The following is a 12,090-nucleotide window of genomic DNA, read 5'->3' as shown; positions in this document are numbered from 1 at the left end:
TAAGTCTGTAATAAAGTCCATACCAATCAGTGACCAAGGCTGTTCGGGGACAGGCAGAGGATGAAGGAGGCCAGCAGGCTTCTGGCGAGGAGTCTTATCCCGGGCACAGACAGTACAGGCCCGCACAAAATCAACAACATCCGTCTCCAGAGTCGGCCACCAATAAAAACGAGAGATGAGTTGCAAGGATTTTTTGATGCCCGCATGGCCTGCGAGGTGGGAGGAGTGTCCCCATTTGAGAATCCCGAGACGCTGGCGTGGAGAAACGAAGGTCTTCCCTGGAGGAGTTTGCCTGATGGAGGCTGGAGAAGTGGAGATCAGACAGTCAGGAGGAATGATGTGTTGCGGAGAGAGCTCTACTTCAGAGGCATCCGAGGAACGAGAGAGGGCATCGGCCCTAATGTTCTTGTCGGCAGGGCGAAAATGAATTTCAAAGTTAAAACGGGCAAAGAACAACGACCACCTGGCCTGGCGAGGGTTCAGTCGTTGGGCAGACTGGAGATAGGAGAGATTCTTGTGATCAGTGTATATGATAACTGGAAATTTTGATCCCTCCAGCAGATGCCTCCATTCCTCAAGCGCCAATTTAATGGCCAGTAGTTCTCGATCCCCGATGGAGTAGTTTCTCTCCGCCGGAGAGAAGGTCCTAGAAAAAAAAACACAAGTAACAGCATGCCCGGAAGAATTTTTTTGTAGAAGGACAGCTCCAGCTCCCACTGAGGAGGCATCTACCTCCAATAGGAAGGGTTTAGATGGGTCAGGTCTGGAGAGCACGGGAGCAGAAGAAAAGGCAGACTTGAGATGTTTAAATGCTTCTTCCGCTTGGGGAGACCAGGACTTGGGATTGGCATTTTTCTTGGTTAAAGCCACGATAGGAGCCACAATAGTGGAAAAGTGTGGAATAAATTGTCTGTAATAATTGGCGAACCCCAAAAAACGTTGGATAGCACGGAGTCCGGAGGGGCGTGGCCAATCTAAGACGGCAGAGAGTTTATCTGGGTCCATTTGTAGTCCCTGGCCAGAAACCAAGTATCCTAGGAAAGGAAGAGATTGACATTCAAAGAGACATTTCTCCATTTTGGCATAAAGTTGATTGTCTCGAATTCTCTGAAGAACCATGCGGACATGCTGGCGGTGTTCTTCTAAGTTGGCAGAAAAAATCAGAATATCGTCCAGATAAACCACAACACAGGAATATAAGAGATCACGAAAAATTTCATTAACAAAGTCTTGGAAGACGGCAGGGGCGTTGCACAGGCCAAAGGGCATGACCAGATACTCAAAGTGTCCATCTCTGGTGTTAAATGCAGTCTTCCATTCGTCCCCCTCCCTGATGCGGATGAGATTATAAGCACCTCTTAAGTCCAGTTTGGTAAAGATGTGGGCACCTTGTAGGCGATCAAAGTTCCGAGATAAGAGGTAAGGGGTAGCGGTTCTTTACCGTGATTTTAATAAGTCCGCGGTAATCAATGCAAGGACGTAGGGAGCCATCTTTTTTGGACACAAAAAAAAATCCAGCTCCGGCAGGAGAGGAGGATTTGCGGATAAAGCCCTTTTTTAAATTTTCCTGGATGTACTCTGACATGGCAAGAGTCTCTGGAGCAGACAGAGGATAGATTCTGCCCCGGGGTGGAGTAGTACCCGGGAGGAGGTCAATAGGACAGTCATAAGGCCTGTGAGGAGGTAAAGTCTCAGCTTGCTTTTTGCAATACACGTCAGCATAGTCCATATAAGCCTTAGGAAGACCGGTTACAGGGGGAACCACAGGGTCACGGCAGGGAGTACTGGGAACCGGTTTAAGACAGTCCTTGAGACAAGAAGTACCCCAGTTCTTGATTTCTCCTGTGGACCAATCAAGGGTTGGGGAATGGCGTTGAAGCCACGGTAATCCAAGAAGAATTTCGGAAGTGCAGTTGGAGAGGACCAAAAATTCAATTTTTTCGTGATGAGGTCCGATGCACATTAGGAGAGGTTCCGTGCGGTAACGCACGGTACAGTCCAATCTTTCATTGTTAACAGAATTGATGTAGAGGGGTCTGGCGAGACTGGTCACCGGGATGTTGAACCTGTTGATGAGAGAGGCCAAAATAAAACTTCCTGCAGATCCGGAATCCAAGAAGGCCATGGTAGAGAAGGAGAAGGTAGAGGAAGATATCCGCACAGGCACAGTAAGGCGTGGAGAAGCAGAGTTGACATCAAGAACTGTCTCACCTTTGTGCGGAGTCAGCGTACGTCTTTCCAGGCGGGGAGGACGGATAGGACAATCCTTCAAGAAGTGTTCGGTACCGGCACAGTACAGGCACAGATTCTCCATGCGGCGTCGTGTCCTCTCTTGAGGTGTCAAGCGAGACCGGTCAACTTGCATAGCCTCCACGGCGGGAGGCACAGGAACGGATTGCAGAGGACCAGAGGAGAGAGGAGCCGGGGAGAAAAAACGCCTCGTGCGAACAAAGTCCATATCCTGGCGGAGCTCCTGACGCCTTTCGGAAAAACGCATGTCAATGTGGGTGGCCAGATGAATAAGTTCATGCAGGTTAGCAGGAATTTCTCGTGCAGCCAGCACATCTTTAATGTTACTGGATAGGCCTTTTTTAAAGGTCGCGCAGAGGGCCTCATTATTCCAGGATAATTCGGAGGCAAGAGTACGGAATTGGATGGCGTACTCGCCAACAGAAGAATTACCCTGGACCAGGTTCAGCAGGGCAGTCTCAGCAGAAGAGGCTCGGGCAGGTTCCTCAAAGACACTTCGAATCTCCGTGAAGAAGGAGTGTACAGAGGCAGTGACAGGGTCATTGCGGTCCCAGAGCGGTGTGGCCCATGACAGAGCTTTCCCAGACAGAAGGCTGACTACGAAAGCCACCTTAGACCTTTCAGGAGGAAACTGGTCCGACATCATCTCCAAGTGCAGGGAACATTGCGAAAGAAAGCCACGGCAAAACTTAGAGTCCCCATCAAATTTATCCGGCAAGGATAATCGTAGGCCGGAAGCGGCCACTCGCTGCGGAGGAGGTGCAGGAGCTGGCGGAGGAGATTGTTGCTGGAGTTGTGGTAGTAGCTGCTGTAGCATCACGGTCAGTTGAGACAGCTGGTGGCCTTGTTGCGCTATCTGTTGCGACTGCTGGGCGACCACCGTGGTGAGGTCGGCGACAACTGGCAGTGGGACTTCAGCGGGATCCATGGCCGGATCTACTGTCACGATTCGGCTGGCTGCAAAGCGGCGGCGGTAGCAACCAGGTCGTATCCACCAGCAACGGCTCAACCTCTCTGACTGCTGAAGATAGGCGCGGTACAAGGGAGTAGACAAGAGCAAGGTCGGACGTAGCAGAAGGTCAGGGCAGGCAGCAAGGATCGTAGTCAGGGGCAACGGCAGGAGGTCTGGAACACAGGCTAGGAACACACAAGGAAACGCTTTCACTGGCACAATGGCAACAAGATCCGGCGAGGGAGTGCAGGGGAAGTGAGGTATAAATAGGGAGTGCACAGGTGAACACACTAATTAAGCCTGCTGCGCCAATCAGTGGCGCAGTGGCCCTTTAAATAGCAGAGACCCGGCGCGCGCGCGCCCTAAGGAGCGGGGCCGCGCGCGCCGGGACAAGACTGACGGAGAGCGAGTCAGGTACGGGAGCCGGGATGCGCATCGCGAGCGGGCGCCTCCCGCATCGCGAATCGCATCCCGGCTGAGAGAGGTATTGCAGCGCACCCGGTCAGCAGGTCTGACCGGGGCGCTGCAAATGCGAGGATGTTGCGAGCGCTCCGGGGAGGAGCGGGGACCCGGAGCGCTCGGCGTAACAAGTCCTTTGTGCAAAACCTTCGCTTCCTCTGTTACCACAAACATTTCAGCTCGTAGTCACACTGGGCCCAGCGTAGATGGGTTGGTACCTTTTTTGGCATAAGGTAGACCAACAGATCCCCCATGACTCGACTTTCGTCTTGAAGAGTCTTCCAGGTGTATAGGTCTTCTTTAACCTTTTCAGATCTGGGTTCACCGTCCATGAGGGCGGTCACAACATTCTGGTTTACGAACCGTAGATAGAATGGGGGCATCTCCAAGTTTTCCCACACGTCTTCGACAGGTGGTTCTTCACCGGGGGTCATCCTAGACAGTATGTCGGCATTGACATTTGGCTTGCCGCTTTTGTACTTGATGGAAAACTGTATTTGGCTAATCTTGAAGCCCAATGCTGTTCGGTGGAACCCAACTTGGCAGTGTTCAGGTGGGCCAACGGGTTATTGTCCGTGTAGACAGTGAATGGCATGGCAGCCAAATAGTCTTTGAACTTTTCAGTCATGGCCCATACCAGGGCGAGAAGTTCCAACTTGAATGAACTGTAATCTTCATCGCTTTTCTCTGCTCCTAGCAGGTTATGACTGGCAGAGGCAATTATTTGCTCTTGCCCCTCTTGGACTTGGAAAAGGACAGCTCCCAGATCTTTAAATCTGGCATCAGTATACAGCCGGGATAGCTGACTGTAGTCTGGATACACCAAGATGGGGGGTTCTGTCAGCACTTCAGCCCATTCCATTGTAGTTCTCCTTCGCCATACCCTGTAAGAGAGCTATGAGGGGTTCTGCAATCTGGGCAAAGTGGGGAATAACGCAGCGGTAGTAGCCGGCAAATCCCAGGAAGCTCCTTACATCTTTCACCTTGCGCAGGGTAGGCCAGTTCTTGACAGCTTCCACCTTTTCAGGATTGGGCTGGACCCCTTCTGTACTGACAACATGACCCAAGTAATGGACTTGAGGCTTGAGCAGGTGACACTTGGATGGTTTAATCTTTAATCCATGCTTGATTAAGACTTGGAAGACGTCTGACAGATGACTGAGGTGTTCCTGGTAGGACTTGGAATACACAATGACATCATCGAGGTACAATAGGACACTTTGAAAATTCAGATGGCCCAGGCACCTTTCCAGCAGATGCTGGAACGTAGCAGGAGCATTGCACAGCCCAAACGGCATACTTTTAAAACTCAAACAGTCCCATGGGTGTCACGAAGGCGGTCTTCTCCCGATCCTCCACGGCCCTGGGCACTTGCCAATATACGCTGCTTAAGTCCAGGGTAGAGACGTAAGCAGCCGACCAGAGGGCTGTAAGTGACTCCTTGTTCCTTGGCAAAGGATAAGCATCCTTATGTGTGACATTGTTCAGTTTCCTGTAATCAACACAGAAGCGGATGGTTCCGTCTTTCTTCTTGACCAGTGTCGCCGCCCAGGGTCTCTGACTTTCTTGAATCACGTCCGCCTCCTTCATGTAGGCCAGCATCTTCTTGACAGTCTGATACATGCCTGGTGCGACCGGACGGTGTCTTTCCTTGATAGGTGGGCTATCACCTGTGAGGATTCCATGCTGGATCATTAAAGTATACCCAAAGTCTGTGGGGTGCTTGCTTAAAGCCTCATGGTACCTCTTGGCGACATTGATGATTCCATTGACTTGGTCCCTTGGAGTAGTGTGGTCTCCAACCTGGAGTTGTGCCCACCAGGGCTCTGGAGGGCTCACACTGGATCCTTCGTCCACTTGAGCTGCACGCTGTCGAGCCACCAGACGTTTTGTCCCAATGTTCTTTGACTCTAGGTGGTACAGCTGGGCTACAGGAGTGTATTTGGCCAAGACAGTAGCAGAATCAGACAGGTTTACTAACCGCACCGGGACTCTCCCATTGGTGACAGTGACAAGGCTTCTCGCAGATGATCTTCCAATTGCAAAGGTTCCGACAGGGCTTGATAGTCCCTATACTTGACTCTGGGACGAGCACGTCACCAGATGATGGTCTCCATGTTGGGTTGTAAAATCTTCCGATAAAGGTGGCAACCTAGTGATACAGAATAGTAAAGATTATGTATCTATGTGTTTGCAGGTACTACATGACTCATCAGGTTATAAGATTCTTGACAGGGATCCCACCTCGCTATTTCAATTACAATTGAAAAAAATACTTCTAGATGCTAAGACTTATTGATGAGAATGAATTTTTGTTTATGTACCCACCATATCCCACGGTGGCTACATTCTACGGGTTACCGAAGGTACACAAGGGGCTATCGCCTCTTAAATGTCACTGGGGTGAATAACTTGACCCAAAAACGTGGGTGTGTACTTAGACCAGATTTTGCGTCCATTTGTGCAGTCTCTCCCATCGTATATCAGAGATACAACAGATCTCCTTTTAAAACTGGAAGACATTATTCTCGATGACAACTCTTGGTTATGCTCTATTGATGCTGACATGATGTGGGATTGAGAGCTTTTGAGTCCATCCTAAGTAGTCATAGTCTCCATTGTCGTGCCCACAACAATTTTGTACTTAAACTACTGGAGTTTGTCCTCACCAAAAATTATTTCATCTTCAATACACGGTATACCACCAGCTAAGGGGCACTGCCATGGGCAGTCCCGTAGCACCATCTTACGCAAATTTGCTCCTGGGCTGGTGGGAGGATACTATCGTGTTTGGTAAGGACTTTAAGGTGTTTCAAGATTGTATCAGCTTTTGGGGCTGATACATCGATGATGTGGCCATAATATGGTCAGGTGAGAAAGCAGAGTTTGAGAGATTTGTTGGGATGCTTAATATTAACAACCTGGGATTAAGATTTACCTATGAAATCAAATCGAGATGAGTTGTGTTTTCTGGATGTAAAACTAAAAAGGGACAGTGGTGGTAGGATAGATACCAGCGTATATAGAAAAATCACGACTGGCAAATAGTGTATTAAAATGGGACAGCCATCACCCCGCCGTATTAAAGTGAGGTATCCCTACAGCACAATGCTTGAGATTTAGGAAAAACTGTTCAGACAGTAATGCTTTTCGGGTACAAGCCCGGGACCTCCGTCATAGATTTAGGAAGCGGGGATACTTAGATTCAGTAATTAAAAAGGGCATTTACTGATTAATTGGAGAAAGAACGGTGTTCCCTTCTCATCCCTAAACCAAAGGATATATCAGACAACACCCTAAGGATTATTGGGACATTTGATACCGCTGCAACTGAGATTAGAGATATCATCACCAGGTTTTGGCCCATCCTTACGGCAGATCCCCTTACTGCGGATCTGGTAGGGGAACGACCCGCTATTACCTACAGATGCAGGAGAAATTTAACGGACCAATTAATGCATAGCCACTTCATACCACCACCTGCTGAGAGAACCTGGTTGTTACAGGCACCTACCGCTGTGGCATGTGTAAAGCCTGTAGATATGTAAAAGTGGCTAAACATTTGACAGCATGAAGGAAAGCAAACGTTTTTTTTAACCGATCTTTTGCCAACTGTAAAATGTCCAATGTCGCATGTGCTTGTAAATGTCCATGCCCGCTAATTTATGTGGGTAAAACTAAGAGGGAGTTCCGCCTACGTGTTCTTGAACACATCGGGGACATTAATCATCGGAGAGACAAGCCCCTTGCAAATCATATAAGATCTTGTCATTCTGTTAACCCCTGGGCATAAGTATTAGAGGTTGTAGTAATGAACCAAAGGGGTGGTGATGTGGGTGGTGGGGATGTGCTTCAAAAAGAGGCACAATGGATCTACAGTCTGGATACGCTATCCCCTAGGGGACATAATGATTGCTTATCATTCACAGCGTTTATATCATCTTCGCGAGGTCCCCAAGGGGGATATTCAGTGGTGTCCATCACACCTAATGTATTTCCATGCACTAATATTATAATATGAAATATCTATAAGAATTGGTAAATTTGTTTAGTTTGTGTAGTAACAGTAATTTTATTCATCGTCCTTACAGTCTCTCTCTTTCGTTATATTTTTCACTTCTTTAGCATTTCTTCTGGGTGGCCAATATTAATTGGCCCAATATAGTTTATAACCTATTGGAGGTCTGGGCAATTTGTATACCTGTCCGATTATCAGGGACTGGATCTATCTATCCAGTTTAACACATAAATTTGTGCTCCATTTGTCGTATTTATATAACCAATATATCTTACACTGCTACTCAACAATGTTGTAATACCCTCTGGTTATGTTGCATCATAATAAATATTTATATATTTTACTTCTTTTGGGAGCTGTTGCTATTACAATGACCAATGGTGATTTACCATTGTAGGGAGCACGCAATTACAATTATCATCACAGTGTTATAATATTCTATGCTTTTGTTGTGGGATTTCCCCCTTAAAATCCTGACTTCACAGTAATATATATCAATATGCGCATGCGCCGCTTCTGATGTGGCCAGTATTGTTCCACCACTGGACAAGGTTTCAAATTTTGTAGTGTTCTGACATCCTGTTGAATTTTGAGTGTGCTGTCGCTTTAAGGGAAATAAGGTGCATTCTCCTTTAAAATGCTTACTGTAGCGCGGCAGCAGCTTTGACTTGACTGATGGGGTACTGTAACGGATGCTTCCCCTCTATTTTGCAGGTACCCGGTTGTAATTCGTCTCAAGACCAGACTTGCCGGCACTAACGGGTTATTACTGATAGCTACTGGCACCAGAGACTTGATACTGACAATCGTCGGTGTTTGCAGAGTCTGCGCTGCAGCGGGTACTTGACCGGTAACTCTTTGGTTCCTCTTTGCAGCACTGAAGAGGCGTCACCGCTGGGGACTAACGGGGCGGAGCTGCAACTGCTCACGCACGCGGGAAACACTGGACCAATTTAACCCTTTCAGGTACCACCTCTATACAGTTTACACAGTTCACAGTAGCAGATAACAGTCTTTTCTTTCATCTCCCCCTCTATTTCACAAGCGCCTCGGGTAAAACACTTTTCCCTGGTAAAGTCCCGTACACTTTCTGGTGCAAATCTGGTGCATCGGATTTTCACTGACAATACTGGACACAGTTCAGACTGGGGGAGGACTTGTCGCATAAGGCGCACACCCGTATCCTGTTCATAGGACGCCAAAAGTTGTGGTAGAGGATGTGATGCAAAGGGCAGATGGACTTACCCTAGGGGCAGAGGGCATTAACCTCTTGTATTCATGACGCCAGGGTGGGGTTTATCCTCAATACCACCTGAAGGTATACCGCTGGATCCCGGGCTAGGCACGGGGGCAATAATTACTCCGACGCCAAGTTATGGACAATGGTAGCTTTACTGAGGTTAGACTGGTGGCAAAGTCTATACAGTTCAGCCAGGGCCCATGGAGGTGACCAGTGACTTCAGATACCTTAAGGGCTTGCTGGAACTTGTAGTAGAGGTGGCCAATTTTGTGCAGGTCACGTTAACTAGACAGATGACTTTGACTTGACTGACTAGTGACTGACAAGACTGTGACTGTTGCTTACTTGCAGGTTTGTAGCTTGTGGCTGCAGACTAGACTTGAGGCCTCCCACTGATTCTGGGCACAAACTTAGGCACGACTTGACTGGACCTCAGCAAATATTAAGAGAGCAGAGGCTCCACCTAGGGTTTATATGGGGGAGGCTCTGGTGGGGTCCCATTGGTCGCCCCTAAGTCACCTGGTCACTGATACCTCCTGGGTAACAATCACATGACAATCACATGGTTAACAGTCTTAAAGGTATAACACTCTTGCATATATACCATAGGGTTTATATACAATTACAATAAACAGATGCAGGGGGGGGGGCAGGGGACACTGCAGGAGGCTGCCTGACAGGGCAGCAAGCATACAAGGTAACACTTCCTGTACTGGGCCACCACAGATTGATAGATATGAGATAGATATGTGGTGTCCCGGTACCGTATTGCATACCATACCTAGTGTAGAGGTCCCCAAAGTCAGAAAAACTACGCTCAGGTAGGATCCCTCAGGTGGGACAGCCCCTAGTCGCCTCTCCTCTACTCTAATTCTGTACAGTTTATACATGTATATTTAGTAATAATGTATATTTAATATAATGTATAGTGCCTACCTTGTTTAGCGTTGCAGGACCTTCGGTCATGTGACCATGTTAATATCCTCTATGGTATCTTGGAGGACCTTTGGAGGTCCTTGGGTCACATGTTACCCATAATCCGTTGCACTGGTGATTGACACAAGTATTGGACCAATTAGCTCTAGTCCATCCCCTGCCCATATAAGGGAGCTGTAGCCAATTATCGCTCTCTTGGGTTGCTGCTCTTGTGGATGCCGGACTAGCAGGACGGATCTGCGCAACTTGCAAGGACACGCTTGGCCTGAAAACCTACCGGCCTCAGCTGAACTAAAAACGTGAGTTCTAAACTACCCCCGCTAAAGCTAGCGTGATTACTGGACCGCAACTAACTCCCCTTAATCCAGTGGAACAGCGCTTATTATCCTAAAGACTCTAAATTGCTAAAGTCCCAACCTTTGTCAATCTCCAAGAAAGCAGTTGTATGTATAGAGACTGTTCCGGTTATGGACATTCCATTATTATCTACCTCCCTATCGCTCTTGGGAAGGGTGGCGGTAGGACAAGCATTACTGAGGAGCCCTCACCCTTGCGTCCCGAATAGCAAGGGTTAACAAACACCCTTTAATCACCGCACAGCTACACTCCCCATACCCTACATCCCCCAGGTTATCACAGATAGATAGATAGATATGAGATAGATATGAGATAGATAGATATGAGATAGATAGACATGATACATAGAAAGATAGATAGGAGATAGATAGATAGATAGATAGATAGACTTGTTGGAGGCCTGACGTGTACTTCATGTGCCCTTCCTATGATCCAGCTCTGACAATACCATACATAAAGAGGGCACCTCCGGTCACCACAGCAAACCATGTAGCTACTGACCAGGCTGAGCATGCTGGGAGATTTCAAATCTGAATTTTCAGAATTGTGAATGCAGCTCTGGAGTATAATAGTGAAGGATAATCAGTACATGATAAGTAATATAATGTATTATCCGGCTGCCTCCACTTTTTATGTAATCCTATGTGTCATGTGATGGATGGACAGACACTTTAATGGCTGGTGTCACTGACCAGGGATCCCGTGGGGTGATGTCATAACGTGTCATAGTGACACATTCCTGGTGCCGTTTGTATAGAAATTCCCTTTGAATGAGGCTGTGGTGTGTACGGAGGAGGGAGTGTCTTACATAAGCAGCTCTTCCTAAAATAGTCATAATAGCTGAGTACATAGCAGCGAGCATAATGCAACGTGCACAAGGCCTCTGCACATCGTCACAGGACAATTTATACAAAGAAAATGCCGCTGGTGGTGTGTGCAGGGGAGGGGGGGAGCGAGCTAGAGAGGGAGAGACGGTCTGCAGGGGAACCATGGGTGAAGAAATTTATAGGCAATGACAGTAGCCACGGCCCATCACACAAAATCTCACAGATTAACAGAACCGAACACCATGTTCCACCTGCCTGGATTGTGACTATGATGTGTCGCGCGCGGGACGACGTGTGTCACTTGTGTCTAATCCCATGGGTGTTCCTGACTGGACATTGTATGGGGCGAAACAGAAGAACGACAAAGGAAGAAGCCTTATTAAACTGATCCTAGAGATAGTATGGGACTGAGTATGGCATTCCTCTGGTGGGACATCAGAACATTGTCATCTACCATTACGCCCTCAAATATAAACCGCTCCTTGTAGATCTGGACAAAGATAGGTTGTGACAAGGACGGGGGGCCAGCATCGGGGGTCAAATCTGCCACTTTTTAAAGCCCTAATGTCCTTGCATTCCACAACTGATTCCACGCTTCAGTTTCAAGCTATGGAAAGGCACCTGCACAGGATAAGCCACATTTTTTAGTTTAATCATAGGAAACTAGGATCCTTACGGCTAGAGTTTCCACCTGGCCGGTATTTTACCGGCACAGCTGGTATTTTGGCCACCCTGACGGTATTTTTATATTAAAAATGCCGGCAATGCAATGGCAGGTATTTATCCAACCAATCCTCCAACTCCCGGAATGTTGCACCATAACCTATACCAGTGTTTCCCAACCAGAGGTGCCTCCAGCTGTTGCAAAACTACAACTCCCAGCATGCCCAGACAGCCAACGGCTGGAGGCACCTCTGGTTGGGAAACACTGACCTATACTATATTATACTATATAGTCCAACATGCTGGGAGTTGTAGTTTTGCATCAGCTGGAGGAACCCCTGGTTGGAAAACACTGACCTATACTATATACTACTATATAGTCCAACAT

The sequence above is a fragment of the Hyla sarda genome, chromosome 4 (genome assembly GCF_029499605.1).
Source record: "Hyla sarda isolate aHylSar1 chromosome 4, aHylSar1.hap1, whole genome shotgun sequence".
Classification (NCBI taxonomy): domain Eukaryota; kingdom Metazoa; phylum Chordata; class Amphibia; order Anura; family Hylidae; genus Hyla; species Hyla sarda.
The sequence above is the reverse complement of the archived record's forward strand: the minus strand, read 5'-3'. Positions refer to the sequence as shown.